At 40.7% G+C, this 17,643-nt stretch overlaps 1 protein-coding gene across 2 annotated transcripts in view; it reads left to right on the forward strand.

Annotated features, from left to right (window-relative positions):
* The first annotated feature begins 1,414 nt into the window (after nucleotides 1–1,414).
* Nucleotides 1,415–17,643, forward strand: part of TBPL1 (TATA-box binding protein like 1) — a 39,952-nt gene continuing 23,723 nt past the window's right edge. The window contains exon 1 of one of the 2 annotated variants that reach the window (XM_070796203.1): nucleotides 1,415–1,621. The gene's annotated coding sequence lies outside the window, so the exon portion shown is untranslated. Of the gene's footprint in view, nucleotides 1,622–2,312; nucleotides 2,566–17,643 lie in introns of those variants that run through there. The other variant, XM_019967464.2, reaches the window with a different exon arrangement.

The raw sequence follows: 17,643 nt of genomic DNA on the forward strand, positions 1-17,643 counted from the left end.
CTACCATTTAAAACCCTTCACTTCCCCCAGCATTTGAAAGAAAATCCAAACTCTCTTACACATGGTCTGCAAGGCACTGAAGGTTCAAGCCTTAGTTTCTTGTCAACTTTGCCTCATGTCCGCTTCCCCTTGCACTGATCATGATGCCCCATCCAGGCTACTCAGTTCAGTTCAATTCAGTCGCTCAGTCGTGTCCGACTCTGCGACCCCATGAATCACAGCACGCCAGGCCTCCCTGTCCATCACCAACTCCTGGAGTTCAATCAAACTCATGTCTATCGAGTCGGTGATAGCATTCAGCCATCTCAACCTCTGTCGTCCCCTTCTCCTCCTGCCCCCAATCCCTCCCAGCCTCAGTCTTTTCCAATGAGTCAACTCTTCGCATGAGGTGGCCAAAGTATTGGAGTTTCGGCTTTAGCATCAGTCCTTCCAATGAACACCCAGGACTGATCTCCTTTAGGATGGACTGGTTGGACCTCCTTGCAGTCCAAGGGACTCTCAAGAGTCTTCTCCAACACCACAATTCAAAAGTATCAGTTCTTCGGCGCTCAGCTTTCTTCACAGTCCAACTCTCACATCCATACATGACCACTGGAAAAACCACAGCCTTGACTAGATGGACCTTTGTTGGCAAAGTAATGTCTCTGCTTTTGAATATGCTGTCTAGGTTGGTCATAATTTTCCTTCCAAGGAGTAAGTGTCTTTTAATTTCATGGCTGCAATCTCCCACAAAGATAGCTCTAGCCTGTCTTGTTCCCTCCACCTGGAACACTGGGCACCCCTTCCATTCCCATTCAGATAGCTTGTTTGTCTTCATTACACCTAATACAAGCTATAATTATTTAATACTGTTCAAAGAATAAATGAGTACACAAACTGAAACAGATCAAAGTTCCATAATTCTACAGTGCCTTTAAATGCTCACATATTTTACTGAATATTCAGAGTGGGAAGGAAAAGATCTATAGCCATCCTTGAAGACCCCATAAGTAGTGAAATACTCAAATGGTTGCCTACTCCCTAACCCCTCAGAAGTCAGCCCAAGTCATCTCTTTCAAAAAGGACTGTGGTATTAGCATGATTCATGCCGGATGCACACCAACCAGCGGCCAGGTATTCATGAGCCCCTTCGGGCCTTTTATTAAAATTAGAGCTGCCCACTGGCCTCATCCAGGGAGGTTTCTAACTGCAGCCCAACTCTAAGCAGAGGCCTGCGCCGGCCGGCCTGGGAGTGGGACTCGGGGGCGCGGCGGGTGTTCGCGCCGCTGCTTGGAGCTCCCGGACCGTTAGTCCCGTCTCGCTCTCGCAGGCAGCACCCTTCAAGTGGCCCCCGAGGGGCCCCGAGGGCCCAAGCGCAGCCGTTCAAACTGGCGAAGTGTGCGCCTCTCGGAGTCCCCCGGGTCATTCCAGGGCCACTTGGGCGCGGAGCTACAGAAGGGCCTCAGTCCTCAGGCGCCCGGCTTCCGTGTGAGCAGAGCCGCCGCCGCCTCTGCCCAGCACCCCGGTCCCAGCGTGCAGCCGCCCTCTCCCTCCTCCCATCCTTCTTGGATCCAGCTACGAGGCTTAAAAGCCTCTCAAGTGCTTCCCGGCTTCCAAGGCAGAGTCCTGACCGCAAACCCAAGTTGAGTATGGTTGCCAAAGGGACAGGCGACAGAAATGCGACCTAACCCCCCTGCATGATCTATCACCTATCTATCCATTCTTTTACCTGTCATATCCTATCACTGTATTTTAGGACTAGGATTAGCATTCCTTCACAAGAGCTTGATCACTTAAATTAACGCGTTTGTTTTAACCGAAAAAGCGAAGTCGGACTTTTTCAAGACAGAAAATGTATTCGTCAGAATTAGAAAACAACTTTTAGCTGTTGAGGACCAGCTTCGCTAACTATATTGAATGGTGGACCTTTTCTATGAATTGAATGAACTAACAGAAGTGGCAAGGTTTTGCCCCACCCCCACCCCTCAAAATAAAAACCCTAAAGTCCGTTTATATTACACTGTATGCCAGAAATTACGTACTCATGTGTAACTACTAGCTAAAAATGTACAAGGGATGCACAGTTTTTTCGCAATCTTTCCAGGCGGTTCTCAAGCAAAACAAGTCTAGCCTATTCCACACCTTTCCCCACTAGCCCCACCTCGTCAAGCCCTTAGGCAGGCCGGGCCGACCCGGACACCAGGAAGGAGGAAGGGAAAGTGGAGGAAAGGGCGGGGGAAAGTGACGGGAGCAGTGAGAGCCGGATATGACTGGCTAGCGAGGAACCCAGCAGGGCCCTGTCCGGCGGCGCTCTAGCCGCCGCGCGTTGTCTCTATGCTCCCCCGCGTCTGGTCTATTTATTGTCGCGGGGAAGCAGCGGCCGCCCTGTACCCGGAACAACAAAGCACGAAAGACGGAGCCCGAGCCTTGGGGGCTCCTAGCAACCGGCCGGGGCGGGAGTTCCATGGAGACTGGGGAGCGCGCTCGCCTCATCATCATCCTTATCCTCCAGCTTATCCTTCGCGTCCGCCGCAACCGGCAGCAGCGCTGCCGCCGCGTCCTCTGCCGCCGCCCGCTCTTCCCACGGTAACCCGGTCGGCGACCCTGGGCGGGGGGTAGCGCGGTCTTCGGGGCTGCCCAAGTGCCGGCTGCGGGGCGTCTTGGCGCGGGGCGGGCTTGTGCGGAGCCGCGGCCGTGCTCCTGATGGAGTGTGCGGGGGCGGATGCCGGGGCTGGGGGGAGAGCAGCTCCGATGCGGAAAATTGGTCCAGCGGCCGAGGGAGGGTCCAGCTTTCAGGAGGACGGGGTGATATTTGGGGATCTCGTCTGGGATAACGGGGTGGGGGTGGGGCGTCACTGCCTGGGAACGTTATCCGGCGGGATGTAGGATAAGAAAAGATATATTTTTATTTATTGGGTTAGCCACCACTGGGGAAGACTGGAGAAGGGAAATTCCCCATCTTTCTCTGTGGAGCCCTCACCCAGGGGACGGGAAATCGTGCAAAGATGCTAAAAGGGTCCGTTGCTTCCCAGAAAACTTCCTGCGGCCTCGGCCGCGGCGGGAAGGCTCCCAAATAGCACCTTGGTCGGTTCCTACTTTTGGCAATGCCTGCAGCACCTCCCCCCACCTTTTTGTTGTTGTTGTTAGTAGTAGTAGTATTAACCAGAATTAGGCTTGATGAAGGATCTGGAACTGAGGAGAATAAAATAGGTAGGACGTAGGGCTAAGCAAGGTTGAGAACCGGGGTAAGAGGATAATAGCCAGTAAGAGGTCTAAAAGTAAATTCGATTGGAAATGACGGTTTTTAAACTCTCTCCTTCTGCCGAGATGTGCTTCTGCGGGCTCTGTCAGTGTGTTCATTGCAATAGGATTCAGACCGCAGCCAATCCACGTCTGTGAGCTCTCTGACTGCATCTGTCACCTGCAGTTCTAGAGAGACACTGGCAGTTGACCAGCGTGGGCTTGTGTATTTAGAGTTAAGGAGAGTGACTTAAAATTGGCTCAAGGAAAGAAAAGGAAACGAGCTTGGTGTGATTTTTGTTTGCAGAAAGAATGACATTTTCCGTGGGGAAATTGAAAAAGAGAAATATGAGAAGGTTTAGCTATTTTAGCATAATCTGCATGCAGTCTTTTGGAAAGTTTGAGAGAATGGCAGTTAAATCGAAAAAGGACTTCTATCATCACTCTAGTTGAAAGAATTATTCACAGCTGATATCTTGCTTACCAGTTTGTGCCATCTCATTAGGCCTTAGGCCTCTGTTTAATGGTTTTATGCTTCCCAAACCTTTCTAGGTCAGTAAATGAGGTTTTCCTGTGGCATACTGAAATGGCCATATACGCATGCTACAGTAATACTATTTTTGTGTCCAGCGGGAACAAAGCTCTTTAGTTGAAGATTAAAGATGAAAAGAAAATTGATAAATCACAGAAGCAATGATGTCAACCATGGTTTCTGTTTGTCCCTTACTTTTTTTTCCCTCTCACTTTTCCCCTAAGTCTGGCTTGTCTTAAGTAAAAACGTTTCATCCTGCTCCCCCAAACCCCTGCTTTTGTACTCTGCCCTCAAAGTCAGTCTCCGAGACTATTATGATCTGCTGCTCTGTGCTCTTGATTGGTTGATGTCAGAATCGAGTTTTTGACTCGGGTATTTTCATGGAATTGAGGTACAGTATCTCTTGTTAAACCAATTTCATATATGTGCAAAGAGGTGGGAAGATACCTTTAACAAAGATGCAAAATATAAATATTGTGTGTGTGTTAAGTTGCTTCAGTCGTGTCTGACTCTTTGCACCCCTTTGGACTGCACCCTGCCAGGCCTCTCTGTCCATGGGATTCTCTAGGCAAGGATACTGGAGTGGGTTGCGTGCGCTCCTCCAGACGATCTTCCCAACCCAGGGATCGAACCCGCATCTTGTGTTGGCAGGCAGATTCTTTACAACTGGCGCCACCTGGGATGCCCGGGAAGTACAAACATTGGGAAACTTAAAATTGCATTTTAAACCTCTTGAGAAGAAAAACCTAATATTGTCGTCTGTAGATTAGTGAGTCAAGGACTTTGGCTTACTCTCTTGTTTGAGGTTGTGCTGGGGGATGATGGCACTTGAGGTGCTGGAGGATGTTCTTGGTTCATGTGAGATTCAGTGAGTTCCCTCTGCCTCAGGGCTGCCGTCACACTCACTTCATTTAGATCTTAATTGCTGCTGCCTCTTCCCTTTACCCCTTCTGTATTTGAGGAAAAGGATTTAAGCCCCAGCTACCTCAGCTTCTACATTTATTAACAATCCCCGCTTTCCCTGCCATCTGCTCCAATATTTGCAGCATTTCGTGTTGTCTTAGTTCCTCTCTTCACCTCATCATGTCCCAATCAAAAATGATTCCTTATGCTGTTTGTATTATTTCTGTTTCTTAGGGAGTTTTCAACATATGTCCTTGGCCTGTGTATCCTTTTCATTAACATTACTTTGTCTGTTGCATTTTCCTTCTGTATCCCTCCGCTTATATTGAGAATGGAGTATTCATGTCAGATGTTCTCTATTCATTCTGAACCAACAACTGTTGGTTGTATGATATGACAGGTAAGAGCCTTATGCTGAGAATCAAGACTGTACTGAAATAAGGCATGTAAAAATGTTTGAACTTTTAGGAATAAAAGGTGTTACAGAAGTCCAGTTAGTAACACTATTATTGAAGATGTAGTCACTTTTTTTAAAAAAAGATAAAAGATATAGTACAGCCCTCTCTGTTTTTAATTGAACCTTAGATTTTCAAAATTTGTACTCTAAAAACCTTGTCTTAACATCCAACTTTTCAGATCATTTTGCATCTGAGTACTTGACTGAAATTATGCTTTGCCAAATTAGAGGGGAAAACTAAGTGAGTCCCATAATTTTTTTTCATGTGTGGGAAATTGTCATATCAAAATTTTTATAGATGTATATATATATATAGAATGTATAGAATTTGCTATAAAGTAGTATGAATAAATAGGAAATTTACAGCTGAAAACTTCTGGAGAGTGTGCTTTCTTAGCATGAACGTGGCACATTATTTAAAAATCAGCAAATACTGTATAATTTAGTTAAGTGGGTATCAGTGCTGTTTTTTGGTGAAGGAGGCTTATAATTATCTAGTGATTGATTTCTTTCTGTTGCATCATAGCCTGTGTGATGAATAATTGTTAAATGGATTTTAGAATTGATAATAGTAGAATGTTTCCACAGTGTTCTCAAAACCTGTAGTGCTTTGGCAGTTTAGCTGTATTGTGGCATTTGAATTAATAAAGATTTCCTGAAATTTACACCCATGTTTGTTGCACCTTTAATATGTCTGATGCCATGGTGTGTAAAGCTGTATTAAAGGTGTCTCTCATCAGGTGCGTTTTTGTGCACTTGTAGATAGCAGGGAAATGACATAGGTAGACACCAAAACATGACAAACACAAATCTGGATTTTAAAGCCTTTATTACATGCTTCCTGGTGCTATACTTACTGGTGTACGGATTTCATCATGCCTGGTAAATTAGAAGTTTCTTGGGGATCAGGACTGTAAATTGCCATCCTGTTGTATGTTTGTGTGTGTGTGTTTTGAAGATTAACATTAATTAAAGGATATACATATTTTATTTATTTCCTTTCAGGGACTTATCTAGTAGATGAAGGGAACTTTTAGACATCTAATCTAATTAGGAATCTAATCCTGATGCCTAAAATTAAACTTTTATATTGGCTGTATATTCTAAGCAACAAAATTTCTCAAACATGATTAGGGCTTTTTTTTTTTAACCAATTCAAATAATAAAAATAATGGTTTACTGCTTTGAGTTGATACAGTATTTGCTCTTGTCCCATGACTGTCACTTTGAGTAATTTCAAAAGGGTAAAAGAGTATATTTATCTGAGGTCTTCACAGGCCATGTAGACAAATTTGATTCTTGTATTGTGACACAACCTTTGATTTAGAAGAAAAATGGAGTATGTTTGTATAGTTGTGAAAAAACAAGATTCCAGAACTGTGTCATAGTAGAAAGGAATCAGTTCAGGTCGTATCAAAAATTGTACCCATCTGGTCTTTTCATGTGGTTAACGGGTGATAAAATTCACAATTTGGTTTAAATGGCTTGTTTTGTAATGCGAAGTGTGCTGCTTGGGGATCCCACTAAATACTAAAAACAAAAACCATAACATACTAAGGTGAATTCTGGGACAGTTCAAATCAGCCTTCATGTGTGAGTCCATAATGAAGCTATTTAAAATTTCACCCCCAAAAAAATGCACCATAAAACTTTGACTGGCGACTTTAACCATGCAAATATTCATCTGTCAAGAAAGAATACTGAAAATCAGATTGCATCTTTATGGATGGTTTTCTCGGGACCTATATGGATGACTCTTTGTATTTTAATTGTCATCGTTACCATCATAGACTGCTGTCCATAGACACTGAGACCTGATACACCTTTGTTTTGTAATTCAGTAAGTGAGAACTGAGAACATTTTAAAAGAAGTCAGAATTTGTTTTTATTAATGAAATGGTTTCAAAGAATCAGGCATTAACTTTCTTCCCTCTAATAAATTACAGTTTTCATTGTAAAATCAGTTTTGATCAAAATCTGTTATACTTTCTTGAGACTAGGCTTTGTATAGCCCTTGTATGGACTCTGGATACAGGCTGCCTGTGTTCAGTGTGGTGGCGATGCTGCTTATTAGCGGTATGGCCTTGAACAAGTCTTTTCACTGCCTTCATTCCCCAGTTTCTTAGCTGTAAAATGGGGTTAATGTTAGTACCACCTCATAGGGTTGCCGTGATAAGGAAGTGTAAAGCACTTAGCACAGTGTTGTGCGAAGTTAGCTGAAAAGATACTGGCTGGTGCTTGTTGCGGTGGCACAGTTAACTTTATTTCTTTCAGTTGGAGGCGATTAAAACATTGAAACTCTTTGTAATGCTGCCTGTTGGACTCATGTCTGCTTATTAGGTCTTCGGAGGGGAAAGGACTTTTGTTTTAATTTTGAATCGTCACACAGACATCTGGTTATCACTTATGGCAGATGGACTCAGTAAAAAGAGACATCTCTGTTTCTTGGAAAAGGAAGGCCAACAAAGGCTGGTCTGGCACCATGTTGCAGCTATTGAAATGCTATTTCCCTGTGGACTTGACTGCTTGTTTAGTTGTATGGTACTTCTGAATAAAAGGAATAGACCCCAGTGGTTTCATTTAGCAGAATTAGTCTTTCTGTAGAATACACTGTTTTTACTTGTATAACCGTAGGTGATGGTAAACTTGAAACTTGCTGATGTCATTGTCAGACCATTTAGCTTGAGGTTTTTGTGTCAGTATAAATGTGCTCTTCATAGTAGCTTTCTTGTCATTTTAGATGTAGTTGAAACTGCTGCTCTGCTCTGATAATACAAGTAGCTCAGGAATGACTGCATATGATTGCAAGATTATTTGTTTATGATAAGGTTGACACCAAATACTGAGACTGCCTAATCAGGGAGTAACCTGATAAATATAGCTTTATTAGACTGCTGTTGAAATGGCTAACTTTTTTTAATGTTAAGTCCAAATGTCTTAGTTTAGTTATATGGACCTTTGAAATTATTGACTAGAAAATGACTATTTCTGCTTAAGTATAATAAATTGCAAACTGTTCTCTATTTTTGGCTAATGTGTAGGTCTTAGTTTTTAGTTGAAATAATATTTTTTATAAGACATATGGAAGTTTATATAAAACACATTATTAAAAGTATGTTTTGCTTTCAATATACAGGGGTAAAATTTTATAATTCTTCCATATTGTGCAATTTTTGTTTTAGTTGGTTTTTATAACTCTCCCTCCTCCAGATTGGTAAATATGTTTGTGTTTAGAGGCGTGACTTTTGTTTTCCTTTTTGAGGAGAGTGACATCTAGTTGCTACTGTTGATTTCATTGAGTACTGATAACTACATTGGCCACAATAGAGGAAGTACTGATGTAATATTGTTAACATAATGCCTATAACCATCATGGAGTCCAGATCTAAAAAAATATTGAAATAAGCATAGAAATGATCCTGGCTGTTTCATATATATATTTTCATATAAGTGTGTGTGTGTGTGTGCGCACGCGTATACATACACATGTATGCTAAGTCACTTCAGTCGTGTCTGACTCTGTGCGACCCCATAGACAGCAGCCCAACAGGCTCCCCCATCCCTGGGATTCTCCAGGCAAGAACACTGGAGTGGGTTGCCATTTCCTTCCCAATGCATGAAAGTGAAAAGTGAAAGTGAAGTCGCTCAGTCATGTCCGACCCTCAGCGACCCCATGGACTGTAGCCTACCAGGCTCCTCCATCCATATATCCTTTAATTTTAGATATTCTGAGAACTGTATTGGGAACTTTTATGACAACAGGTCTTCAAGGTGTCAGTACTATTGCCCAGAATAAAAGCTAGGTGTTTTATTCTGCCACATGGTTAATATTTCCCTGGTGTTCTCAACATCACTCTTTTTCAGGGACAGGTGTTGCCATCTTTCAGACGTGAAGATAATAAAACCAGTGTGTAACCCCAAAGTGCAGATCTGAAGATGGGCGTTTGGTTTGTGAATACGGCCAACACTTAATAGATCCTGTCGTTGTTTGAACCTCTGTTTAGGTTCATGAGGAACCTGCAGCTTTTATGAAACAAGAACCTTTTCTTTTGAATTTGCCAAATACTTTTGTTGAGCCCAAAACCTTTTTTCTGTCACCTGCTTATGGCTGTGGTGAGCATCTTGTATATCTGTAGTTTCTTGTATGCATGTGCAGCCTAGTGAGGTGGTAATGAGCCTCCCTTAATTGCTTGTGGGTTGACCACATCCCAGGATGTGGCAGGTTAGGGTGATGGTAGGAGCCACAGCTATGTAGAAGACACAGTCACCAGTTCATTGGACCTTCCTGAAACAAACTTGGTGTGCTCATCTCAAAAGTCTGCCAGATTTCTTAATTCAGTTCTCTCCTCTTTTTTGTTGGTGGGGGAGAAGCTGAGATAAAGGATGTGACATGGTTCAACAATTCACAACTGATTTAAAAAAAAATCATATTAATCTATGAATAATGCTTTTTTCCATCATCACAGCAGCATATTGCCAGTATAAATCTTGTAATCTTGAAAATTCCACTTCAATGCATAGTGTAAACCTACTTTGGATAATTGTTAATTTGTCTATATATTAAGAATGCATGCCTTTAAAGTTACTCTTAGTAGGCTTTTTGTTTGGGGCCTGTTAAATTGGAAGAGTTTCAAATCTGTGAAACTATGTTCTTAATTTATCTGTATTGTATCCTCACTCTCACTTTATAAAGAGAGGAATAATGGCTTTATTATCAATCCATTCCTCCCCCACCCCCTTCCCACTTAGCAGCCACCCAACTCCATAATTCTTTCTTTCAGTTGTCCTTTTGCATTTAATTCAGCAACTACTTATTGAGTTTAGGACCAAGTACCAGTTACTAACCCACATTCCAAAGATACACATTTATATTAAATCGTTCTCTTTAAGGATCACAGTGCCTACAGTCTAGTAGACAGTTAAGTACAGTCAGTACCTTTGCACTTGCTGTGCCCTCTACTTGGAGTCTCTTCTCTCAGTGTTTCATATAACTGGCTCCTCCTTAACCTTCAAGATCTCATTTTAAAAATAATTTTCATTTCTAAGGAAGTTAAGAGGCCTTCCTGGATCACTCTGAAGTTTCTCTCATGCCATTTCTTTTATAACATAGATCACATTCTCTAATTATTCTCATTGCTTGTCGTCTGTTTCTTCCACTGGAGGACAACTGTCAGGAGGGCTCCTTACCTGACCATTTTATTCTGAGCAAGTATTTCTGAGGGGATTAATTATTTGTTTTGGATACATTGGTTTAGCTCAATGAATATGCCTAACAGATAGGAATCTGGATTCAGTCTCTGATAGGTTAATATTGAAGTAAGACCTCTAAATTTATGGATAGTGATTGAAGCCTGGAAAGCTTAAATTAAAAAGTATTTAAGGCAATGATTTATAACCTTCAAAGATCTTAAATCCTTTTGAAAATATGAAGAAAATAATGGCCTCCTCAGATACGTATCCAGGTTAGTGTGGATATGATTCCAAGGGAGTTTGCCCTCTAGAACCCGTTGCTGACCTTTTAAGGGAATGTCACTGACTTCCCTGAAGAATTTATGATTTAAGAGGCAGACAGAGCAATATTTGAGATAGGAGGAGAACCTAGGAAAGGTGCCTCAGAAGCCAAGGATAGGGAATAGTGAGGAAGAATTTGGGGAATCAGGGGTTCCCAGTGCTTTAAGCTCTGCTGCTGCTAAGTCGCTTCAGTCATGTCCGACTCTGTGCGACCCCATAGACGGCAGCCCACCAGGCTCCCCCGTCCCTGGGATTCTCCAGGCACGAACACTGGAGTGGGTTGCCATTTCCTTCTCCAGTGCATGAAAGTGAAAAGTGAAAGTGAAGTCACTTAGTCGTGTCCCAACTCTTCACGACCCCATGGACTGCAGCCTACCAGGCTCCTCCATCCATGGGATTTTCCAGGCAAGAGTACTGGAGTAGGGTGCCAGCACCTTCTTCGGCTTTATGCTCTGGAGTAGTCCAATAAAAGGAAGTGTCAGTGGTGACACTGGATTCAGCAAGGAGCAGTTTTTTGTAACACTTTATCCCAGGCAGAGGCAGAAGGCAGATTGTGACAATTTAAGGCATGAATCCGAGTTAAGGAAGCCACACATGGGAAACAGTGCAGAAATCTTGATGTTCTCTATGATAAACAGCCCTGGTGTGAGACTATAACCCATTTTAAGGACCTACTGAGAGGGAAGTTCCATCATTTTGTTGACCTGTTGTGGCGTTTCAGCCCAGTGGTTCTCAACTGACTGCCCCATTAGAAACAACTTGGAAATGTTTTTAAAGTCAGGGCCGTGCAAAGGTTAGTTAATCAATATCTCTGGGGCTTGTGCCTCTTTTATAGCTTTTATTTTGTTTTGTTTTGGCTTTTTTTTAGAATTAAGAACCAGTGTACCCATCAGAAAACCTCCTTATCACTCTTGTGTATTCTGTGTTAGAACACTTTCTTGTACATTATCATCAGTTACTTAGCTTACTGTCATGCTAGTTTTAAATCAGTTCCCTGTAGTCCTTTTTACATTGAATTTGAATTTCTAATTCAAAATATTTTTTGTGGCTTTCTTCTGATCTTTAGCCGAGTTGTACACATATGTCTTCTTTGGATGATACAGCCCTCAATCAGTGAAAGATCTGCCCATTTCTGAGTAAAACAAGAAATTCTTAATGGTGCCAACATGTGGAAAGTATTCACTCTGTAGTCCTGTTTGCTTTTATTTAAATGTTGCTTTTTTTTTTTTTTCACTAAATAGCAAAAACTGTTTTTTAACTAGAAAAGTTTGAACTCTGTACACTGTTTTCCAAATAGCTAATTTCATAATCTTACCTTCCTGTTTTTAAAATGGCAGTCATACATGACCCAGACCTTAAACAGTTTGTCTCCATTAAAACAGACATTTCATATGAAAGGTAAGCCTATAAAAGTGGTTGAAAGGAAACTGTCAAAATACGAAATTCAGCCTGTTGTGTTTTCACCTTGCAGTGCTTTCTCTGGATTAAATTCTTGATGAGCTGTCAGAAGTTCAAGCTTGAATGCTGCATTCACACCCTTGAAATAAAAATTAGAATATGGAGAAAAATGATCTTTATGCATGCCAGCCTTGACACCAGCCACAAGCTGGAAGAGGGTTTATTCAGTTTGTTAGCAACCTCATGAATTAACATTTTTACTTGCAAAGAAAACGATAATCTTAAAAGAGTCTGCTGTGTTAATAGCATCAGCATAATGATGAGATTAGTCACAAATTGTAGTTACTTATCATGGGTAACTTAAGGCAGATATCAAGATTCTCTATAAAGAGATAAACTTGCTGATTTTTTAAATGAAGTTTTCCTGTTTTTCCAGGTACCTAGCTAAGTAAACATTAGCAAAATGTCTGTTTTGTAATTTGTTGTAGACTTGGTCAGACTCTTTCTTCTTGTCTATTCCTGTCTCCGTCTCCCCCATATTCCACTGCCCCCTCCAGAAAAACACCTGACATAGTCAACAACTACTTTTTGTGTTGGTTTGAGATGATTTTGTTATTGTTAGGGCTTTTTTTTTTTTAATTCACTGTTAAATTTAGTTGTTTTCTAAATCCTTATATCATTTACCAGATACATCAAAGTTGTTTTATTTTTACCCTTGCTTTTAGACCTGAAACAACATGATCTGTTTTTGCATTCCAAAGCTGGAGGACCACAATGAATAACTGGAAATCCTTTCCATTTTTGCACGTTTCTCTATCCATGGAAGATGAAGAAAGAATATAATAATAGTAACAATAAGAATAGCTAAATTTGAATGCTTATCATGTACAAGTACTATGCTAAATGGTCTGCATGAAATTTTAGTTTTCCCAACACTTGGCGGTAGATGCTGTTACCTGTTATTTTATGGATGTGGAAGTTGAGGCACAAAGGCATTAAATAACTTTCCCAAGTCATATGACTGATAAGTGGTAGAGTCTGGATTTAACCCAAGTAATCTGCTCCGGAGCCTGGGCTCTTAAAACTTGTTTCTCTGTGCGTGTTTGGAGATACTGCTTTTTAATAATCTCAAGCTAACAGTTAACCTCTCACAGACACTTCATTGAATGTGTTTCATACCTTGGGACCTATACCAAGACTTGGGTACAGAAATAAGTAAGAATTGATCATTCTTCTGAGGAGCTTATTGTCTACCACGGAGACACTGAAATATGAAATTCCACTGTAGTGTGAGCAAGTGCTGTGTAGTGGGTCCCCGGGCAGCATGGTCATGGGTCTCAGAGTGTCCATCATGGTAATGGATGCCCTGGCTCAGTCTTGGAGACCAGAGGTCTTAGTACCTTTGATTTCTTATTTTATCCAGCATGGTTTTAATTACCTTCTACATGTGGGTTTCTAAGATTTCACCTGCAGTCTAGACCTAGGCCTGTCCTGAGCAGTGGACTCTTACCTGATTGTTTCTCCTTGTGGATGTCTCACAAGTTCCTTCAAATCAACAGGTCAAAATCAGAATCCTTACCCCCTTGCAAACCTGCTCTGCCTCCAGTGTGTCTGTCCCAGTAGACGGCGTCTTAGGCCACAAACCTGGAGGCATACTCCATCTCCATTTTCCTCTTCTCCATATCAGTCGCAAAGCTCTGTTCCCTCTGTCTCCTAAAGAAGTCTCTCTCTGACCTACCGCTTTGCCTCTTCATCCACCCTGCTCCCACTACTGTCCCTTCTCACCAGGACCGCAGCGGTGGACCTGAGTTTTCTGCCCTTTCTTGCCTTGCATCCCATTCTCTTGTTAAAGAAATGGCAATGATAGAGTCTCATGAAAAGCAAATACGTTATGTCATTTGTTGCTTCTCTTTAGTCCACCAGTTTCTTGGAATAAATGTGAAAATCCTTAACATGGTCTGGAAGGCAGGACTTAACCCTTCCCTGCACCTCCAGCCTGGTCTCGTGCCCCTTTCCCTCTTCCCACTCTAGCCAGACTGGCCCTTCTTCACATCTGAACAGTTCACATTCCTCTCCTCAGAGCTGAGAAGGCCTGCTGTCCCCTCTGCCAAGCCTTCCTCACTACTGGATCCCCATCCACTAAGATGGGGCCTGATGCTTAGATTACCGTTTATTGTTCCAGAACTGATTATGAATGAAGGTAACTTGTAGAACAAGTAGGAATGAGCCAGGTGTAAAAATAGGCATTAATCATTTTTAGCTGAAGAAATAGCATAAGCAGGCAAAAGACTGATACTTCTTTACATATAAGAGCATTTATAAAATCAGTAGGATATCTCAGAAGGAAAATGAGCAAAGAATATGAGGCAATTAGCCTAGAGTAAATATAACTATTAATATTTGAAAAGTTCACTTTCATTAGTGTTCAAGGAAAATTAATGAATTCAATATTACTGTTTTTCTTAGCAAAAGTTGCAGATATTTTTACAAAATCTTTTGTTGACTAGATGCAACAGCATATGCATATGATCTCAACCTTGTTTAGTATATACAAATAAGTATGTGGACTTAGCAGCCTAAAAACATGTGTCCATATGAGCATAGAAAAACAGTAGTAATTATCACAGTGGTGGGACTATAGATGACTTCTTTTCTTTAAATATTTCTTATGTAATCAGAAAATGACATATAATCTTTAAAAATCATATGTTAAGACCACTTATTTGAAATGCCAAAATAAATTTTTCTTTTACATAGTAAGGAATCTCTATGCCAGATTTCTTCATCTTTGAGTTTGAATCCCCAAATTTCAAGTTGTATTCATCAAAATATACTTTATCCTCTTATAATAGTACATTAGTTAAAATTAATGTTAGCATTGACTAGTGTAATGTTACTTTAATAGAGCATATTATAATTTGTGCTGGAGAAGGAAATGGCAACCTGCTCCAGTATTCTTGCCTGAAAAGTCTCATAGACAGAGGAGCCTGGTGGGCTACAGTCCATGAGGTATCAAGGGCTCAGACACAACTTAGCGACTAAACCCCACGCTATTATAATTTGTGAGGTGCTCATTAATCCCTCAAATCAGTCATATTGTGAGTAAATAGTGTTGTTTGTATTTTGCATATAAAGGTAAGAACAGTTTAGAATCAGTCTGTGTCACATAGCATCCATTTTAGAGTCCACACCTTAACACCCAAGTTTTCTTACTTCACAGATACATTTTAGTACATATTAAAATAGTGAAATCCTTTAACAGTCTACTGTTTAAACATTGTTAATATAGGATAAGTATTAGTATTAGATAAGTATTAGTATTAGTATTATGTATTCTCAAATTGCAAGATGCTTAGTTGCTCAGTCGTGTCCAACTCTTTGCAACCCCATGGACTGTAGCCTACAAGGCTCCTCTGTCCATGTGGATTCTCCAGGCAAGAATACTGGAGTGTGTTTCCATGCCCTCCTCCAGGGGATCTTCCCAACCCAGGGATCAAACTCAGGTCTCCATCATTGCAGGCAGATTTGTTTTTGTACTGGAACTTTTTTATGATTGTGTAAACCAGTGACTTAAGCACTCATTCTGAAAATCAGCATTGTTTAAATCTTCCTCCACCACCTTTTAGGCATCATTACAGATATTTTTATTGACTGAAACATAAAATATACTTCTCCTTACTGATTTTTTAAATAGATGGTTGCTGGCAACCATCAGAGTTGTTTAAAAACCAGTACCTTTCTCTGTAATAATCTATAAGGGAAAAGAATCTGAAAAAGAATAGATGTATGTATATGTGTAACTAAATCATTTTGCTGTGCACTTGAAAGGAACACAACGTGTGAACTAACTGTACTCCAATGTAAAATAAAAACTAGAGAAAAACAGTATTTGTAATTTTCTTGATGTAGATTTTTAAAAATTGTAATAACTCTTCTGATATACCAGTCTTCAGAATTGGTATTTAGAAAAAGTCAAAGGTAAAAGGTAGATACATATGTAGTGAAGACAGAGGATGGCATCACCAACTCAATGGACGTGAGTTTGAGCAAACTCTGGGAGAGAGTGAAGGACAGGCAAGCCTGGCGTGCTGCAGTCCATGGGGTCACGAAGAGTTGGTCAAGACTTAGCAATGGAACAACAACAAATTACGGTTTTGTACATACTTTCTCTTTTACTTAAGCATTTGTTAACTGTTTTTTGTCATATGAGTAGTATACTATATGATCCTTTCCTTCAGAATCCTTTCCTTTAGAATATACAAGGATTTTTGTGGTCAGGCATATTGTTAATAAAATTTTCTGCATGTGGCTAGAACACAAAAACGCCAACACCAAGAACTGTTGGTATAAAGTATAAGCTGTTGGGCCACACACAGAAGTGTCTTCACGATGCGATGTCACCAGGTCAGACGGATTTTGCAGTTTGGTCATCTGCCTGTGCTGTTGGCCCTCGGTGCGTCTAACTTCCTCTCTGTATTGTCCATTTGAATGCAAGTGCTTGTTGTAGGAAAAGTGGGGAGTTCAGAATGGGTTGTCAATTTAACTAAACTACATAATAGTTCTAGACTGAAAATTGAAATTTAGTGTGTAATTCCTAGATGTGTCTAGAGTATGTCTTCATCTAAGATGTTGGAATCCTGGGATTTGAGAGTTAGATGGGCATCTTAGAAACCATCTAGTCACATCTTTTACCGAATAAAAAACTCATTCTCTAACACTCCAGTTCGTCTTGCCCTGCCTCCGTTTTTTTGGCCACTTATCTTCCATGGAGCCTACTGCGTTGCAGGTATTTGGTTTTTGGTGTGGCTTCATAAGGTCTCCTCTGGGCCTTCATTTGGATTTTTCAGTTTCCTTTTTATTCAGACATCTGAAAGCAACTGCTGTCTTTCCTGTCTTGTGCTAAATATCCTGAGACTTTCCTCACAAGTATTTTTATATCTCACGCCACCGTACTTTCCTCTGGATATCTGGATATCAGTGGCCTCTTTAAATGATAAGGTCAGGATATTCTAGATGTTTTAGTAGCAAAGAAGCTAGTAATTCCTTTGCTCTGAATACTCTTATCTGATCTGGTTTTTCTTTTAAAAAATATATATATAATTAATGCCCACATTGTCTTAGTGTGGCCTATTTGTGAAGAAATTTGTTTTTCTTTTTAAACAGCTTTTAAAAATTATTATGGACATTTTTTTAGACCAAAATGTAGGGAGAGCAGTGTGATGAATACCCTTATACCCTTTCGCCTAGATTTAATCATTGTTAAGAGTTGAGGCAGTAATATGGCATTTCTTTGTCTTAAAATTATACCTATGATCCAGATCTGTTCTGTACTCAAATTGTCCAAATTTGTTTGGTTCCTGTGGCAAGATGCTAGATATTGAGGGGATCATCTGAAACTTTACCAAATCTGTTTGTTACTGAGTTCAGATAGTGATTCCAGACATGGCATTTTTCCCTTGACTATTTGAATATGCATATTAAAAAATAAGCATAATCGTCTGTATGACCACTCTATTATTTGGCCTAGCAAAATTAATAGCAGTTCCCTAATACTATCTAATATACTCAAATTATCTATCGTATTCAGATTTTAACACCTGTTTTGTTCAAACCAGGAGCCAAT

The sequence above is a fragment of the Bos indicus genome, chromosome 9 (genome assembly GCF_029378745.1).
Source record: "Bos indicus isolate NIAB-ARS_2022 breed Sahiwal x Tharparkar chromosome 9, NIAB-ARS_B.indTharparkar_mat_pri_1.0, whole genome shotgun sequence".
NCBI lineage: Eukaryota > Metazoa > Chordata > Mammalia > Artiodactyla > Bovidae > Bos > Bos indicus.